Raw genomic sequence first — 16,028 nt, forward strand, 5'->3', positions numbered from 1 at the left:
AAGGTATTCCAAACAGAAACTACCCAGGTGCTTGGAAAAATTTACTTATTTTTGGCAAATGATGTGTCATACTTTTTCAACAATGTTTACTTTTTTCTTTCTTATACAAGATACCAATCCTGACAGAAATCCAGGGGAATCAATTATACAATAAATTTAAAATAACTTGTAACCTTAATACCTACAGAAAACCACTTCCATAGGTATAATGTCTTCTGATGCCTTCTTTGTGCTTTTTTTTTCTTAAGTTCATGGAGAATTAAGAACTCTAATCCATTGTTCATCCAACATTACATTAAAAAAATTTCCTTTCGTCATTAAAATTCTTTGAGAACATTACTTGAAATAGTTACATACTTTTTATGCGTAATTTCTAATCATTCAGCTGTTAGGGTTTATTTTTCCCACCATTATAAACAGTGCTGTGGTCATCATTCCCAGACATAAATCCTGTATTTCTGCTGTTTCTTTCACGTGGAATCCGAGAAGTTAAATTATAGGACCAAAACTATACAGCTAAAAAATAATGGAATCAGCCCAGGTGTCCATCAGCAAATGAGCAGATAAAGAAAATATGGCATTTATGTACAAACTGAAGTACTGATCAGCCATAAAGAACAAAATACATCATCAGCAGGAAAATGGGTAGAACTGGAGAGTCTCATATTAAGCAGAATTAAGCCAGACTCAGAAAGACAAATATCACTCTTTTCTTTCCTACTCATAATCTAGAATTTTTCTTTAAAGAGATAAAACTAAGAGGACTACTGAAGGACTACTAACCACCAGAAGGAAGAATGAGGACAAGAGAGGGTGATGGAGACAATTGGGATTGAAGCACATAGTATGCAAGTATGAACGTGTCAGCAAGAAACACATCACTTTCCCCAATTAAGAAAAATATTACATATATATGTATATGTATGCAACATGTGGGTGGAGATGGAAGGGTAAAAACTGGGAGAGAGTGAGGGGCGGAGTGACATTGTCCAAAAAGAAATGTACACATTACATGACTTATGTCTACAGGATCTTTTCAATTTGATACTCAAAAGAGCCTCTACAATATGTAACTGTCCTCCGGTGCCTCTTTGGGATCCCTTCTGTACTTAACTCTATTGGTAAGTTTGATGGACGTTTAAGAGTGTGATATTTGATCTCACAAAACTGGTTTTCCTGACTGCCCCCTGAGTGGTTGCTCCTGACATAAAGAATGTTGGTGTTTTGTTTTAAAGCTTTTCTTTCAACGTAGTTAAATCTATCCATTTGCTACCTTTCTTCTAAAACTAATATTCATAAAACATTCTCCCAGGCTCTGAGTTGCCAGTTTTTAGGATTTCGAATTTCATGTTTAACTTTTCTAACACAGGAGGGACTGGTGCTTATATTGTGAATTGCTCCTCAGAGCTTATCAGCCTCTTTTCCCCATCCCAGTTAACAGCCACTCCTACCTCACTGCCTGTCTTTACCAGATACCACATTCTACTCTACACTATACTTCAGTGCACCAAACTTTCATTTAGTTACAAGAAGAGTCATAAAACACGAGCTATACCTACTGTTCAGATATCCCTTAGTTAAGCAATCATCGAACATGAGGGTCATTTAAGCTTCTAGAGGAATGACTTCTCCAAGTCTTGGAACCCCATTCTCTAACCAATTTAACATCACATTTTAAGGAGCAAAATATCTCTGAAAATACCCAGAAACTATAGAAATTGCTATGGATGGTTAAATGCTGAGCACTGGTGGCTCCTGCCTGTAATCCTAGCTATCTCAGCAGGCTGAGGTCTGCAGATCCTAGATCAAAGTCAGCCCAAGCAGACAAACCTGTGTAACTCTAATCTCCCATGAAGCAACAAAAAGCCCAAAGTGGAGGTGGAGGTGTAGCTCAAGTGGTAGAGTACAAGCAATGAAGCAAAAATTAAAAAAAAAACAAAAAACAAAGACTACAAGACTCTGAGTTCAGGCCCCAATAATAGCATAAACAAACAGACAAGGTTAGAGACTGTTAATTGTACCCCCAGGCCCATTTTCTCCTATGTGATCATAAGGAATCACCAGCTAACTGAAAGAGACATTTTCCAGACTCACCGGCCATCAGATGTGATGGAATCCCTAAGCTCTAGCCAGCACAGGGCTTTCAGGACTCATGCAGTGGTGGGGGGGGGGGGGGCGGCACACCTTTGCCATTTACCCCCAGGAGCCACCATGAATTGGTGAAGCAAAAGATGAAGGAAACCTGGTTCTGAGACTTCAAGTTCTGTCCACATCACTACAGAGCTAAGAGTAATGTTAACCAAGCATCTCTCCCTTGGTTGATACCACTCCAATCCTGGGTAGCTGATTCCAAGCCAATCCTACATCCTAGCAAATATGTGCTACAAATTCCGAGCACTTTTTTTTCTATCTTTCTCTTGTTTTAGTAGGTTGTGGGGCTTGAACTCAGGGCCTGGGCCTTTCCTGAAGCCTCTTTGCGCTCTACCACTTGAGCCACAGCACCACTTCCAGCTTTTTCTGAGTAGTTTATTGAAGATAAGAGTCTCATGGACCTTTCTGCCCCTGCTGGCTTTGAACCATGATCCTCAGATCTGGGCCTGCTGAGTAACTAGGATTATAGGCGTGAGGCACTGGTGCCCAAGCTAGGGAGTGCCTTGTAAACCATCTCATCTCCAGGGGGCTCACAGCATGAGCCTAACCCCTAAAGAGAGGGGGAGAGCCAGCTGTAATCTCACTGAGGTTCTCCTGGAGGGCTTCTAGAAGCAAAGACTGCTGGGAATCTCTCCCCTCCCAAAGTTTCTGAATCCCTAAATCTGGCTGGGTATCTGGCTGTCTGCATTTTTACACATGCACTGGCAAGGCTGATGCTGCCAGTCCAGGTTCTACACGTTGAAAACCACTGCTTCCTGAAAAGGAGGTTTTGTGCAGGTTGTTAAAAAGATAAAAGGAACTCTTCAGACCAAGGATATCTATCTGGGGTGTACTAGAACACATAAATGTTTCCACAAAGTAATTTAAATACAGAAAAAGGAAGGCTGGTTTCTCTAGAGTTAGGATTTAGGTTTTGTTTTTTGTTTTGTTTTGCAAAGAGGATTTCTTACCAAAATGCCAATAAACACGATTCAATGGTTTCACAAAATCAAGCTTGGCTAGATTTTGTCAGTCACCTTTCATTAATGTCACAAGACACCTGAGACACTCAATTGAAAAGGAGGAGAGGTTTATGGTGGCTCATTGTGTCAGAGTTCTTTCAGCAGCTCCCTGGGTTGCTCTGGGCCTGGGGTGAGGCAGAGTACCTTGGGAGGGAGTGAGAGGCAGAGACAAAGACAATCTTACTTCATAGCACCCAGGAAGTCAAGGGCACGCACATCAGAAAGGGACCAGAGTCCCAATATCTATCCTTCCCCCTACTCTCCTACCCCTCATGTAACATTCTTCCTCTAGGCCCTGCTTCTTAGAGCTCCCACCACCTCCCAATTAGAGCCACAGGCTGGTGACAAAGTCTTTACCAAGTACATCCAAACCTCAGCACTAGAGCGTCTTCCCAAGGCCACTCTGCTTAGCTGAAGAAGCATCACACCGGACTGAGTCACAGGGCTTAGAAAAGTAGCCCAGTGGGATCCTTAAAATCTCTGACAACCAAGTAGTTGGTATTATAAGCCACACTACCATGCCCAGCTGTTTTTCAGCCGTAAAAGTAAATATACCTCAAATTTTATAAATTACATTTCTTAAATGTATGAGAACAGACATTCACTTAGAGTAAACTGAAAGTTGTGCAAAGGAAATAAAGACATTAATTTATTTTACTTAGGGAAGAACTTGAAAAATGTTCATGCCTTTGCAAGAGACAGCAGAAGATCTGAGCTTACAGGACACCACTCAGGACTCATCAGCAGGAGTCCTGGCCTGCATGGTTCTCACTGAAAAACAGAGGAAGTGTGTTGGAAACCTCTATCTCACTGTCGCTCCTGGTTAAAACTTGGTGTATCCTGGTGCTGGTGGTTCATCCCTGTAATCCAAGCTAGTCAGGAGACTGAGATCTGAGGATTATGTTCCACAGCCAGACCAAGCAGAAAAGTCCATGAGACTCTTAATCTCCAATTACCAGCAAAAGGCTGGAATTTGAGGTATGCAAGTGGTAGAGTGCCAGCCTTGAATAAAAAAGGTTTGCTGTGCATATGGTAAAGTACAGTGTATATGGTAAAGGAGGAAGGCAGCACTCAGTATAGAACACAAGAAAGATTCAGAGACGGGGACGTTCAGCAATGGTCTAGCCTGGATCACAAAGTTTCACAGGAGGTGGGTCTAACCTGGGCTTTGAGGAAAGGCTAGAGCTCAAACAAATCTGTCATTTTTTATTTGTTAAGGTAGTTTAAGTAAACAAATCATTTCCAATCAGATTAATCCACAATCCATTCTTGTTCATCTCCAGAGCCACCAATCCAAATATGTTATGTTAAAATGAGCACCAATGGCTCACACCTGTAATCCTAGCTACTCAGGAAGCTGAGATCTGAGGACTGCAGTTAGAAGTCAGCCTGAGCAGGAAAAAATCAGTGTGATTCTTATCTCTAGTTAAACACCTGAACTGTGTCTCAAGTGGTAGAGCACTAGTCTTGAGCAATAAAGCTCAGGGACAGCACTCAGGCCCTGAGTTAAAGCCCCAGCATGCATGCATACATGCATATGCATATGCATACAGACACAGACAGACACAGACACAGACACAGACACAGACAGACAGACAGACAGACAGACAGACAGACAGACACACACACACACACACACACACACACACACACACACACACACACACGCCCTGAGCACTCATTTAAATTATACTTAAAGGGAGCCCTTGTTTCAAACTTGCACTTGGCATTTCAGACTCTTGTAAACAGTTTGCTTCTTGATTGATATGAAAAAATAAAAATCCTGCTAAATTGAACAGGAAGCAGAGAAAGTAGTACCCTTTACTATCCCAGCCAATAAAACTGCAAGGGAAAATTCCCCTGGATTAAAAACTCCCACGTGCTCCACACCTCTCTCCTCCAATCACAATGGCTGACATGACTGCCCACATGGCAGAAGTCAGCAGATGCTTTAACAAGTTGCCCAGTGTCTACTAAAATGTGTCATTTCTGTTTAAATTTTTCAGGAACTCAGGGGGAAGAAAAAAACAGAAAAGCACAATAGATTCTTTAGCCAGTGTTGAAAACATCAGTCTTATCATGTGAAGGAAAGGCTCTTCTCAAGGACACTAGGAGGGATTTTGATAGCCAGTGTGTGGTAAAATACTGTAAATTGTTACAACTCTCCACAGGCCAATCAAAAGGGCAGTGCTAACCTGCTGCCATGTTTGTGGCATCTTTGGGAACACTAGTCCCTGAGAATTTTATTTGATAAACTTCTGTCAAACATTGTTCTTTGTTATACATAACGCCTAATCAGAGTATCATTTTTTTTATTTACACCAGAGTGCTTTTAAGTATCTTGTTTACACTACTTTAAACACGGTCAACATTTATTTCAGTCACAAAATTATTTTTCTGGAGACTTTTTTTTCAGATTCAAAGTCAATCTAGGCAGAAAATCCAAGAGACTCTTATACCCAATTAACCAACAAAAAGCCAGAAACTGGAAGCATGGTTCAAGGAACAGAGTGCCAGCTGTGAGCAAAAGCACAAGGGTGAGTTCAAGCCCCAATACCAGCCCATAACTAAAGCATGAAATCAGCCCAGATGCCCCTCAATGGACAAATGACTCAAGAAAATGTGGTATATATATATATATATATATACAAAATGGAATTTTACTCATCCATTAGGAGGAATGATATTGTACCATTTGTAAAGAAATGGAAAGACCTGGAAAAAATGTTCTGTAAGTCAGAACCAGGAAGACAAAAGATGCATGTTTTCTCTTACATTACCAAAGCTAGATTTAACTTATGAATTTATAAGTAAATACATTGGGTGGGATTCAAGTATATACAAATATATTATCTGAAATTTGGTAGATTCAAGGAAGATCTCAAATAGTGTCATTCCTCAGAACAGCGAAATCAAAGTTCAACAAAGTAAACACCAGGAAGCCATAAACACCAGAAGTGAGGTGGGGTTAAAGGAAAGTGGTAGATGAAGAGAAATGGGGGGAGGGGAAATTACAATGCAGTCAAGAATTCAGTGTGTATGTATCCTACAAAATTAGGAAGACTGAGGGAAGGGCTGGGGGAGGGGCAGGTGAGACCTTTGAAAGGGGTAACACTGATCAAGATACATTGTATTCATAAACTGCTTTGTGAGAGGGCAACTCCTTAGTATAACTACTTAAAGATACGATTCTAAAACAAAATTATCTTGAACTACAAATCTCAGTATTATTTTGGCACAAAAACTTCTGAGTTCCTTTAAAAAATTTCTTAGAACCTCTGTACTAGTTGATGAACTCTCAAAATTTCAAAAAGGTCAAATATAAAAAGAGAAATATTGTCCCAACTTATCATACCAGACTTGGAGAGCACCTGAATTCCACAGTGTATCATTTTTGTGCAATTTGAGGGGGAGGGGGCTGGAGGAAGAGAGTTCTTCAACTCTGATATCCTCACAAAAAAATTCTAGATTTAAAAGTGTAGGCCCTGGCAGCTATGAATTTGCCTTGTCTAGACTTCTTAAACTCACCAAAACACCCAGTATCCACTAAAGGGAATCTTGAGTGCTGATGCTCAAAGCTACACTCCTGTGGTCCAGTCACAGTACTTGCTCTCAGGTCCTTTGGTTCATTGGCTGGTGGAGGAAGTGAAAAATACCACCTCAGCTAGAACAGCCAAAAAGTGATTCTATTTGCGTCCAAATTTCCAGAAGAGCCTCATCATTTAAAAGAAGGGAAGGGAGGGAGGGAAAGAAGGAGGAAGGGAGGGAAAAAGAAGGGGAGGGAAGACTCTTATGATTAAGAAAAAAAAAGGAGGGGAGAGAAGGGAAGAAGAGTGAAGAAAGGAGAAAAGAGAGGAGAGAAGGGAAAAAAGAGAAGAGAAAAAGAAAGAGAAAGAAAGAAAGAAAGAAAGAAAGAAAGAAAGAAAGAAAGAAAGAAAGAAAGAAGGGAGGGAGGGAGGGAGGGAGGGAGGGAGGAAGGAAGGAAGGAAGGAAGCAAGCAGGGAAGGAAGGAAGGAAGGAAGGAGGCAGGCAGGCAAGGAAGGAAGGAAGGAAGGAAGGAAGGAGTGAGTCAGGTCCCCACTCTCCCTTTTTGCTAATGTCAAGAACATAGAGCTAGTCATTTCCACCTAGAAAGAGTTGTTGTTGCTTTTTTAATGACCCTTAATTTCTGCAAGAACACTAGAAGAGGAAAACATCTCTCTGAGCAATTACTCCACCTTAAGTGAAAAGTCATATCCAGGCAGATTGCCTGTTTGACATACTAGGCACTAGTACCCTAACTGGCCATGGGAAATAGGTCTCCAGGGCAGAACAAGGTTAGCCATCACTAAGCAGCCCACACGTATACACCTACACCAGGCGGCTGCCTCTTTTCCTTGGGATCAAGGACTTCCAGACCCTTGCCCCTGCACAGAGTCTATTGGCAGTGAAAACTTCGGTGGTGGCCTAGAGGCTTTGGGAAATGCATATATTTCTTCCCCCCACCCCCCGCAGATCATAGCAATCAGCTAAGATAAAGATCTGAGATGGTATTTATTTATAGCCCAGAGGAAGTAGTGTGTGCAAGTTTAATGCTTACTAGGGGAAAAGCAGCAGATCTCCAACCTCAAAGAACAGTTCCTACTGAGCACCAAGGCCTCCCCTCTCTCTTTCCCTACTCTTCTCTCTCCTACTGCCTGCTCAATCTCTTTCCCTGGCCTACCTACAACTTGCCTCCCTAGGAAAGGAGGCCGCTTTTACGCTTTAACTTGTAGCTTTTTCTCTGCCCTTAGAACCTGGGTCCATTTTGCTCAGGTGCTGACAGGCCAGTTGGTTCCTCAGTAGGTGTGGGGGTGAAGGGTTGGGGGCGGAGGGGGGTCAGCGGATCTAAGCCTGGTGAAAGGTCCGTTTCGCGCCAGTGGGCTGAGCGCGAAGCCCAAACATCCCAAATGTGGGTTCGGGGGACGGCGCGCGGGGACTCGGACCCCAAATTCCGGCCCGGGGCAACGAAGAGGAGGAAGGCAACGCTGAGATGTCCGGGTTGGGGGACGAGAAAGTCACCCCAGCGCACAAAGGAATAAAAACGTTCCTTGTCCCTTCCTGGGATCCCATCCAACTCCTCTACAATCCCAAAGACCCCGAAAATTCCGAAAGCGAAACTACGGGATAGCCAGAAGTTTGGGGACAATGCTCCGGGCTTCCAGGAGTCACCTCGGGACTACTCCGGCCCGACGCGAACGGCCATCAAGAAGAAGCACCCCTAAACCCTGGGCAGGAGCCACCGCCCGGCACGGCCACCCTCCGCGCCCCGATTTCATTTTTTACGCGTGGAGATGCTTAGTCCCCCCCAATTACAAATGCACCCTAAGTTCTGCTGGTGCAGGGGCTGGGGCGGTGGTCCGCCAGACTCCCCACGGCCTCCGCGTCCCCTGCCCGCGGCCCGCAAGGCAAACTTGAGCCCCTTGAGAACCCTGTGGAATGTTCTTTGTAAGTGACAGGGCGCTAGCTCGCTGCTCTTCCCAGGAACAACCCGAGGCGAGGAAAAAGAAAAATCGTGCGTTTTCTAGACGTCAGGGTGAATCGTGCCCTGGTCGTGGCGACGTCAGAAGGGCGATGGGAGGGGCTCGGGGGTCCCGCAGGGCGCCCGTCCCCGAGGACGCTCGGACACGCGGGCCGCCAGGCCCCGGCCGGGCCGCGCGCTCCGCCCCGGGCGGGGTGGGAGGGGGCGCCGATCGCGGAGGGGTCCGGGTGTCCCCAGCTCTCGGCACTGCGGCGGGGCCTCCCATCTCCACGCCCCCTGGCCCCCATCACGGGACCCGGCCAGGGGATCCGACCCTCCGATGGCACGGCTCCCGTCTCGAGCGACCGCCGTCGAGCCCCCCTCGGGCCCAGAGGCCCCGTGGCCGCGGTCACTCCAGACCTGGCCAACGCGATCTCTCCAGGCCGGTGTTTTCAAAATGCACCCCGGCACTTGATTGCTGCGCCCCGAAATCCGCTGTCTTGGGAAGCTCCCCCCTACTCCCCAAGAACGTGCCCTCAGCGGGGACCCTCCCCCCTCCCGGGGTCTTTCCCGCGAGGCTGCTGCGTTCTGGACACGGGCGACCCCTGTCGGGGACCCGTTCCGAGCCGCGCTGTGTCCCAGCATTCTGGGGGACTTCGAGCTCGGGTTGCATCTTTCGCGAAGGTTCCCCATAACTGGCTCCGAATTTGGTCTGCGGGGTCCTTCGCCAGCCACTTTACTCCCGCGTACAGCCCCGCCCACGCCCTCGGGGTACCCGACCTGACCCACCCTGGACGTCCGCACACACACCGCATGCGGACCCCATCCCCCACCGTCCTACAGCGCGAAGCCCCAAAGTAACCAACCCGTGCCTTTGACCTTGCACCAGATTCCCCCCTCTCGACCTCCTACCACAGTGCGGGACGAAGAGAAGCAGAAGCCCAACTCACCCCAAATCTCCTCCCACACCCCAAATCGCACGGACGACTGGCGGCGGCGGGCACCCGGGACCCTTGACAGTTTTAACTCTTTTTTTTTTTTTTAAATAAACCTCTTCCGCGCTCCATCCACCTCGGGCCACCACGTAAGAGAGAGAAAACAGGCTCTTCTAGAAAACCGAAATAAATCGTTCCCTGGGCCCTCGTGTGTGCTGCACCACGTGTCACGTCACGTCGTGGCCGGGTCTGGCCTCGAGACGCGCGCGCGCGCGCGCACACACACACACACACACACACACACACACGGGAAGGGATCGCTCAACACCCCCCCACACACACACAACTGCACACACGGGCGTGCACACCGATCACAGGCATGGCGGGCAGTTTTGCTTGGCTGCCCTAGTCCGGGGCCGGAAGCACCTACGTTGCACCTCGAACCTTCTCCAGCAATGGACTTCACACACACACACACACACACACACACACACACACACACACACACACACACACACACACACTGATCTTGGGAAAGAAATGAAAAGGAAAAGAAAGGGGAAAAAAAACTAGGACAGGTCGCGCCGTCTCTCTCTTTTGTTTTTCCCCCACTTAATTCGCTACATCGGCGCCCGCAGTCACCAGAGGGAGTGGAAGGTGAGGCGTGGCCCCCTCGCCGGGGTTTTTTCCCACCTCAGAAACCTCGATTGGCAGTTTTTTCAAAGCCACCTCAGCCCGCCATGTTGGAAGCGGCGCGGGGTCTGGAGCCGCCGCCTCCGCTGCAGTTGCGCATCCGAGGCGGCGCGAGTGCGCGGACCGGGCTCTGGGCTCGGGGTCCGGCCGCCCCGCTGGGACCGCCTCCCCCCCCCCGGCCTCCCCTAGTGCGGCGAGCCACCCACCCCACCCCGGCCTCGGGACGCCCCCCGGGGCGGGGTAGGATCCCCAAATAACAGCCGGCAGTGGCCACCGCGGCTTCTCCGGAGGGCTTCCGCGAGACACACGCCCCACACTGGGGGGAAGAAAATAAAAAACCAACTCCGGGGCTCCATCCGGTTCGGGATTCCGAAAGGAGCTCCGGGGCGAGGGGCCGGCGGCGACGGGGTGCTACTTTGAGGCTGGAAGGGAGACAGGAGAAAAAGAAACAACGACGGAGACGGAAAAGCAAAGATGCTTCTTGCACGCGCCCAAACTACTCCTGACCGCGCCGGGTCGGCCGCCCGGGCAAAGGTTTCCAAGGGGAGAGAGACCCCCCGACGACCGAGCGATTTCTCACACACACAACACACACACACACCCTTCCAACTTGTCTGCGATCATCGCCCCCCTCGCCTCCACCTTCTGCACCCCAAACCTCCACACCCGGGAAGGAAACACCCCACACACACCCCGCGCCCCAGCGCTGGAGACAGCCGCGGGAGCGCGGGGTCAGGTAGCCCGGGCGGCCGCGTCTCTACGACGACGCGTGCATTAAAAAATCATCATCATCATCAAAAATAGTAATAAACAAGAGGGCGGTGGGCGGCGGGAGGAAAAGCCGCGGACACGCGGGGGAGGGAGGGCACTTGGCAACTCCCGGACCGACGGGCGACCCGGGCCGGGCGGGGCAGCGGCAGGAAGACTCCGGGGGAGGGGGGGAGGGGAGGGGACCCGGGAAATGCAAAAGCGGGGGGCGGGGGGGGGCGAGCCTGACAACCCCGAGCGCAGAGAGGAGTTTGGGGCTGCCTGCAAGTGCGGGGCTTCCTTCGCCAGCCCTCCGCTCCGGCCCTTCTCTTCCGTCCGTCCCCGAGCTCCCTCACCCCAGTTCCACCCCCACCCCCCCACAGCTACTTCAGGATTCCCCTTTTATTTATTTACCCCCCCTCCCCCGCTAAGCTGGAAAAAGAAAAGAAAAAGCCGCGGACCCGGCGCACTCAACCTGCGGGGCCGGAGGGAGCGCGGCCGGCCCGCCCGGTCCGTCCTTCTTACCTGGGGAAGTTTGTCCGGCCTTCGGCTTCCCCCTCCCCCCGGCCTCGGGTGCGGTGCGAGAGGACGCGGGGCCTCGCTCGCTCGCTCTCCCGCTCGCTCGCCCTCGCCCGCTCGCTCGCGCCCGACCCGCCGCCGCCGCCGCCGCCTCCCTCGCGCGCCCGCCCGGCTCCTCCAGCTCCCACTACAGCCTCATTCCAATATGGCATCCTCGCTGTGCGCATGCCCGGCTCTCGCTCGCTCGCTCTCTCTTCCCCCTCCCTCTCTTTTTTGTACTGTGCAGCGAACTCCTTCAACGACCTTTTCCAGCGCTGGCAAAATGTCTTCAGCCAATTAGCCCGCAGTCCACCGTCCACTCCTTCTCCTCGCCCCCCCGCCACCTCGGGTGCATTTCCCCACCCAGGCGTCTGGGCACAAAGACGGGTTCTCCACCCGTGCACGGTCCACGCCTCGCGACCCCCCACCTCCTCCGGCCCAGCTCGCCCCCCTTCCCTCCCTGCTTCCCCCTTAGCTCACACCCCAAACCCCACACACACATCCCCGCCCGGGATGGGCAGAAAGTTCACCGCGCCCGCCTGCGCGCACACCCACCCCGCGCCCTCCTCCTCCTCCTCGGCGCTTTGCGGTCGGTCCCCCGGGCTGACCGTGTGCGCGAACTCGCGCCAGAGAACGCCCGGGAGCAGTTCCACCCCGTTGCTCCCCTCCCGCTGGAAAGATCGCGAAGTCCAGACCCCCTGGGGGAAGGGGTGGGGTGTGGTCCGGGAGGTAATGCCCCCCTCCTTCCTTCGCCTTGGGAAATAGGGCCCCAGGGAGTGGGAGATGAAGTTGGGGTGACCTGGCGGGACGCGGGGGCCCCGGCTCACCGAGCTAATCCAGGCCAGCACTGGCTCTCACCGGCGGGCGGGCCGAGCACCCGGCTGGCTGTCACCTCCGAGGGGAAAAAGACAAAAAGGTGGCGCTGGGCGGCTCGCGCGGGGCCGGACGTCGGAGGGGTCGGGGTCCGCGTACCCCGAGCAGGGCCCCCCCCCCGAGCTGGGGCTCGGGCAGCGGAAGGTCCCGGGTGCGGAAAAGCTGGCGACGCCCACGGTCTGACGGGGGAGCCGCGGAGACACGGTGGGGCGCTGGGGCCTCGACGGCCCACGCATCCGTTCTCGGCAACGGGAAGTGCAATTACCCCCCCCCGCCACACACACGGCCCCAATTCTGTGTCCACCGCCGGCCCACTACCACTCACCCGCCTCACCCTGCGCCTGGGTCCCCCCGAGAGACGGGGGAGGCTCACCCCGAAGGGCTGGGGACGGCCAGTGGACGATCGATCGGGGTTTGAGCATCCGTGGGACAGGTGCCTCCCATCCACCGTGAGTCCTCTTCCCCCTTCCCCCCCCCCACGATGGCGCGGCCCAGGCTCATCTAGAAGATTCTTGAAAGCCGCGGGCCCAGAAATGACTGTGGCCACGCCTGATCCTCCCATCCAGCCTCACCACCCAAAGGATCGCCTGTGAGATCCTAGACTGCAGGCGGGCGCTGACCGTCGGGACCCTCCCGGAGCTGCCCACTCGGGGGACGTCCGAAGTCCGCGGCGCCTTCCCGGGTTTGGCACTCCGGGAAGTCGCCGAGACGCCGCACCGCCGACCCGAGCCGCCCCGGCCGCTCGCTCGCTCGCAGCGCGGCGAGGTTTCCTCTGCCTCCCCGCAGCTCTGCGGTGGACAAGTCTTGGGAACCCCCCAAACCACAGATCTGAGCTTTATCCCATACCCCCCACCTCCCCAGGTCACCTCCACCGCTGCTAACTTCCACATCCAGTGGAGCCCGCAGGGAAGGGAGAGCAGGGGACCCCCCATCCTTTTAGCGCTTCAGGGCACCCCAGGTCCCCAGGCACTGGGGTCTCCGACGGGGATGCTGACTGCAGAGCGTGGCGCGGCCCCGGCGTGGTCCCCCAGCTCACACCCGCTCCTCGGAGCCCCGCACCTCCCTCCCCTCCCTTCTCCTCTCCTCCCCAGGACCCCGTTGGAAAGAAGGCTTAGCTTTCCCCTCCGTGGTGAAGTTTCAGCCACCCTTGGCCCGGTGGACGCGTTTGAAGTCATTGTTATGCACTGAACTGTTGTTGCGTCCAAATAAAAACAAGTCCCCGAGAACACTCTGACCCCCCACCTGAGGCCTGGGGGTTCACTGCGTGGCCCGACTGCTCCCCGGCCGCGAACAATCTCCCCACCAGACGGACCCCAGGGTCCCCGCTCCCCAAACGCCCGCCCACGGGTCTAGAACGCAGCTACCTGTAGTGATGAAGAAATAAAACCAAAGAAGCCAGGCAGCGATGGCTCTTTCCTGAAGTCCAGCCCAGGCAGAAAAAAATCAATGAGACTCTTTTATCTCTTAACCAGCAAAACAACGCCGGAAGTGGAGCTGTTGCTCAAGTGGTGGAATGCCAGCCTTGAGCAGAGAATGTAAAGGGACAGCACCCCGCGCCCTGAGTGAGTTAGAGCTAAAGCTACATACAGCACACCTGGTTGAACTGCTCGACTGGGGAAATGTCCCAAACCTCAATTCCCTTCTACTTTGGAGTTGCTTTCTGCATGTGACTGTGGATGGTTCTTAGCTTCCTGGCTGCCACCTCCCACTATTCCCCTTCTTGCAAGGACACCGAGGGAGGGGAATGAAAATTGGTTAGATTTCCTGAGGCAATTAAAGGCCCCGTCTTCCCACTCCAATACCTTCCGGCTTCCATTTTTATAGCAGAACCAGACAGCTTTAGGGACCTAGGTACCCAGATGTGGGAGCAATGAAAGATGAGGAAACAAAGTGGGCCAAGAATAGAGCACCGAACCAGCCTGAAGCCAAACTGTATGCAAACTCCAAGACAGAAATGGAAATCTCATAATGAACGCGAGTTCTCTCTCCAGTGCTAACACTTACGAAAAGCTCCACCCCCAGTAAGACCTTTGATCACCCTAGCTATAGATGCTACTGTATTACTAAAACTCCACATAAGCCACGGATTTCATCAGCTTTACGAATCTAAGATATGCCTACAAAGGCTCTTTAGAGATCTTTTGTATAAATGAGACTAAATTATACAAAATATGAAGGTTGGTTTGTGAACTTCAAAACATCTAGAAGCTATTCCATTCATAGGCATAAATTAGGAATTTAATAGTTGAAAAGTTCCTGACTCTTACCTATGTCTTCCTCAGTATTACCTCTTGAAATTTTGAGGAGACTGAAAGGTTATATAGGTGTTATTTGCTCTAATGATATTAAAAAGGCATACGATTACTTAACTCTCGGTGCATTATCTTCATATTAAGAATACATCCAATTTGTTCACACACATTTACAATATCACTTTCCATTGAGAAAAGGAATTGTCTTAAAGATGAGTTACCCTGGTGGAAACTTTATAACATGAAAACAATCTATTGAGGCCTTAGACATAGCAACTTCACACAAAAGCAGGAGAATGAACGGGAGGTCACAAACCAAATATTTGAAGAATTTGTGCAATCGTCTTTTTCCTGGAAGCTTTAACCCAAAACTTGTTTTCTCTTAGTCCACATAAGATAGTATTTTTCCATCAACCTCCTAAGGTCACTAAGAGTAGATCTAAACACAATTTCCTCTCACTTTTTCCCACCCCTTTTCCTCACCCTCCATTCCCAATTAAAGCATTTGGCCCATGTATCAGGACTCAAATGACCTCTGCCCCTACTTCTTCATTAATTATCTGTGTGGCCACTGGAAGTTCAGTGGCTTCTCTGACCCATTTTCCCTCACCCATGGGGAAAATGAGGAGATTGGGCTCGATATTCTATAAAGCCTTTTAAGACTCAAAAGAGGGTCTAGCGATCTTTCCCGCTCCAAAGCCCCAAATTGCTTGCTACAATATTCTTATTATTTTCTCTGCCCATTTGTTATAATAAAAACTTAAACTGTGGGGTCACAAAGGGGAAAGGAAAATCAAGTCAGCTCATCTACAGTGAAGAGTCTAGGGTTTTCTTCCTCTATTGTCTGAAAGTAAAGATATTGTCCTTAGGGAAAACTGCAGTTTTGTATATATGGTATGGCATTTGGGATTGTCCATAACTGTAGCCAGAGTTCAGGCAAGACTACCTATGAACAGCCTTACAATAAAATCCTGGGCAAAGATGGCTTTTTGGTGTGATTAGAGAGTTCTTCATGAATGCACAATAGGAATATGTGGTAAAACACAATCACCTTATAGAGCGCCTTCTCACGTACTTCTAGAAAATTCTGAAACTCATTATTGCTTCCTTGGAAAGAACTGGAAAAATAAAAGCATGGACAGTATATTTTAAAATGTTTCATGGCTGAACTAAGACATTTATGGAAAGAGCTGCAGTGGTTTGTTTGTATATGTGCCAGTTCTGACTGATGTCTTCCTTCTCCACTAAGGAAGAACATCCAAACATATCACTCCCAACTTCTGCAGCTACTGTCTTGTGCTTCTAGATGTACAGTAATATATTCTTCACTTTGGACACT

The 16,028-nt window shown here is 50.3% G+C and overlaps 1 protein-coding gene across 3 annotated transcripts in view; it reads right to left on the reverse strand.

Annotated features, from left to right (window-relative positions):
• The window catches only part of LOC138811982 (scm-like with four MBT domains protein 2), a 151,204-nt gene extending 139,602 nt beyond the window's left edge, over nucleotides 1-11,602 (reverse strand). For all 3 annotated transcript variants that reach the window (XM_069999924.1, XM_069999926.1, XM_069999927.1), the window contains exon 1: nucleotides 11,532-11,602. The gene's annotated coding sequence lies outside the window, so the exon portion shown is untranslated. The remainder of the gene's footprint in view (nucleotides 1-11,531) is intronic.
• Between the last annotated feature and the right edge of the window lie 4,426 nt (nucleotides 11,603-16,028).

The sequence above is a fragment of the Dipodomys merriami genome, unplaced genomic scaffold (assembly GCF_024711535.1).
Source record: "Dipodomys merriami isolate MVZ:Mamm:240054 unplaced genomic scaffold, mDipMer1.0.p SCAF_554, whole genome shotgun sequence".
Lineage (NCBI taxonomy): Eukaryota > Metazoa > Chordata > Mammalia > Rodentia > Heteromyidae > Dipodomys > Dipodomys merriami.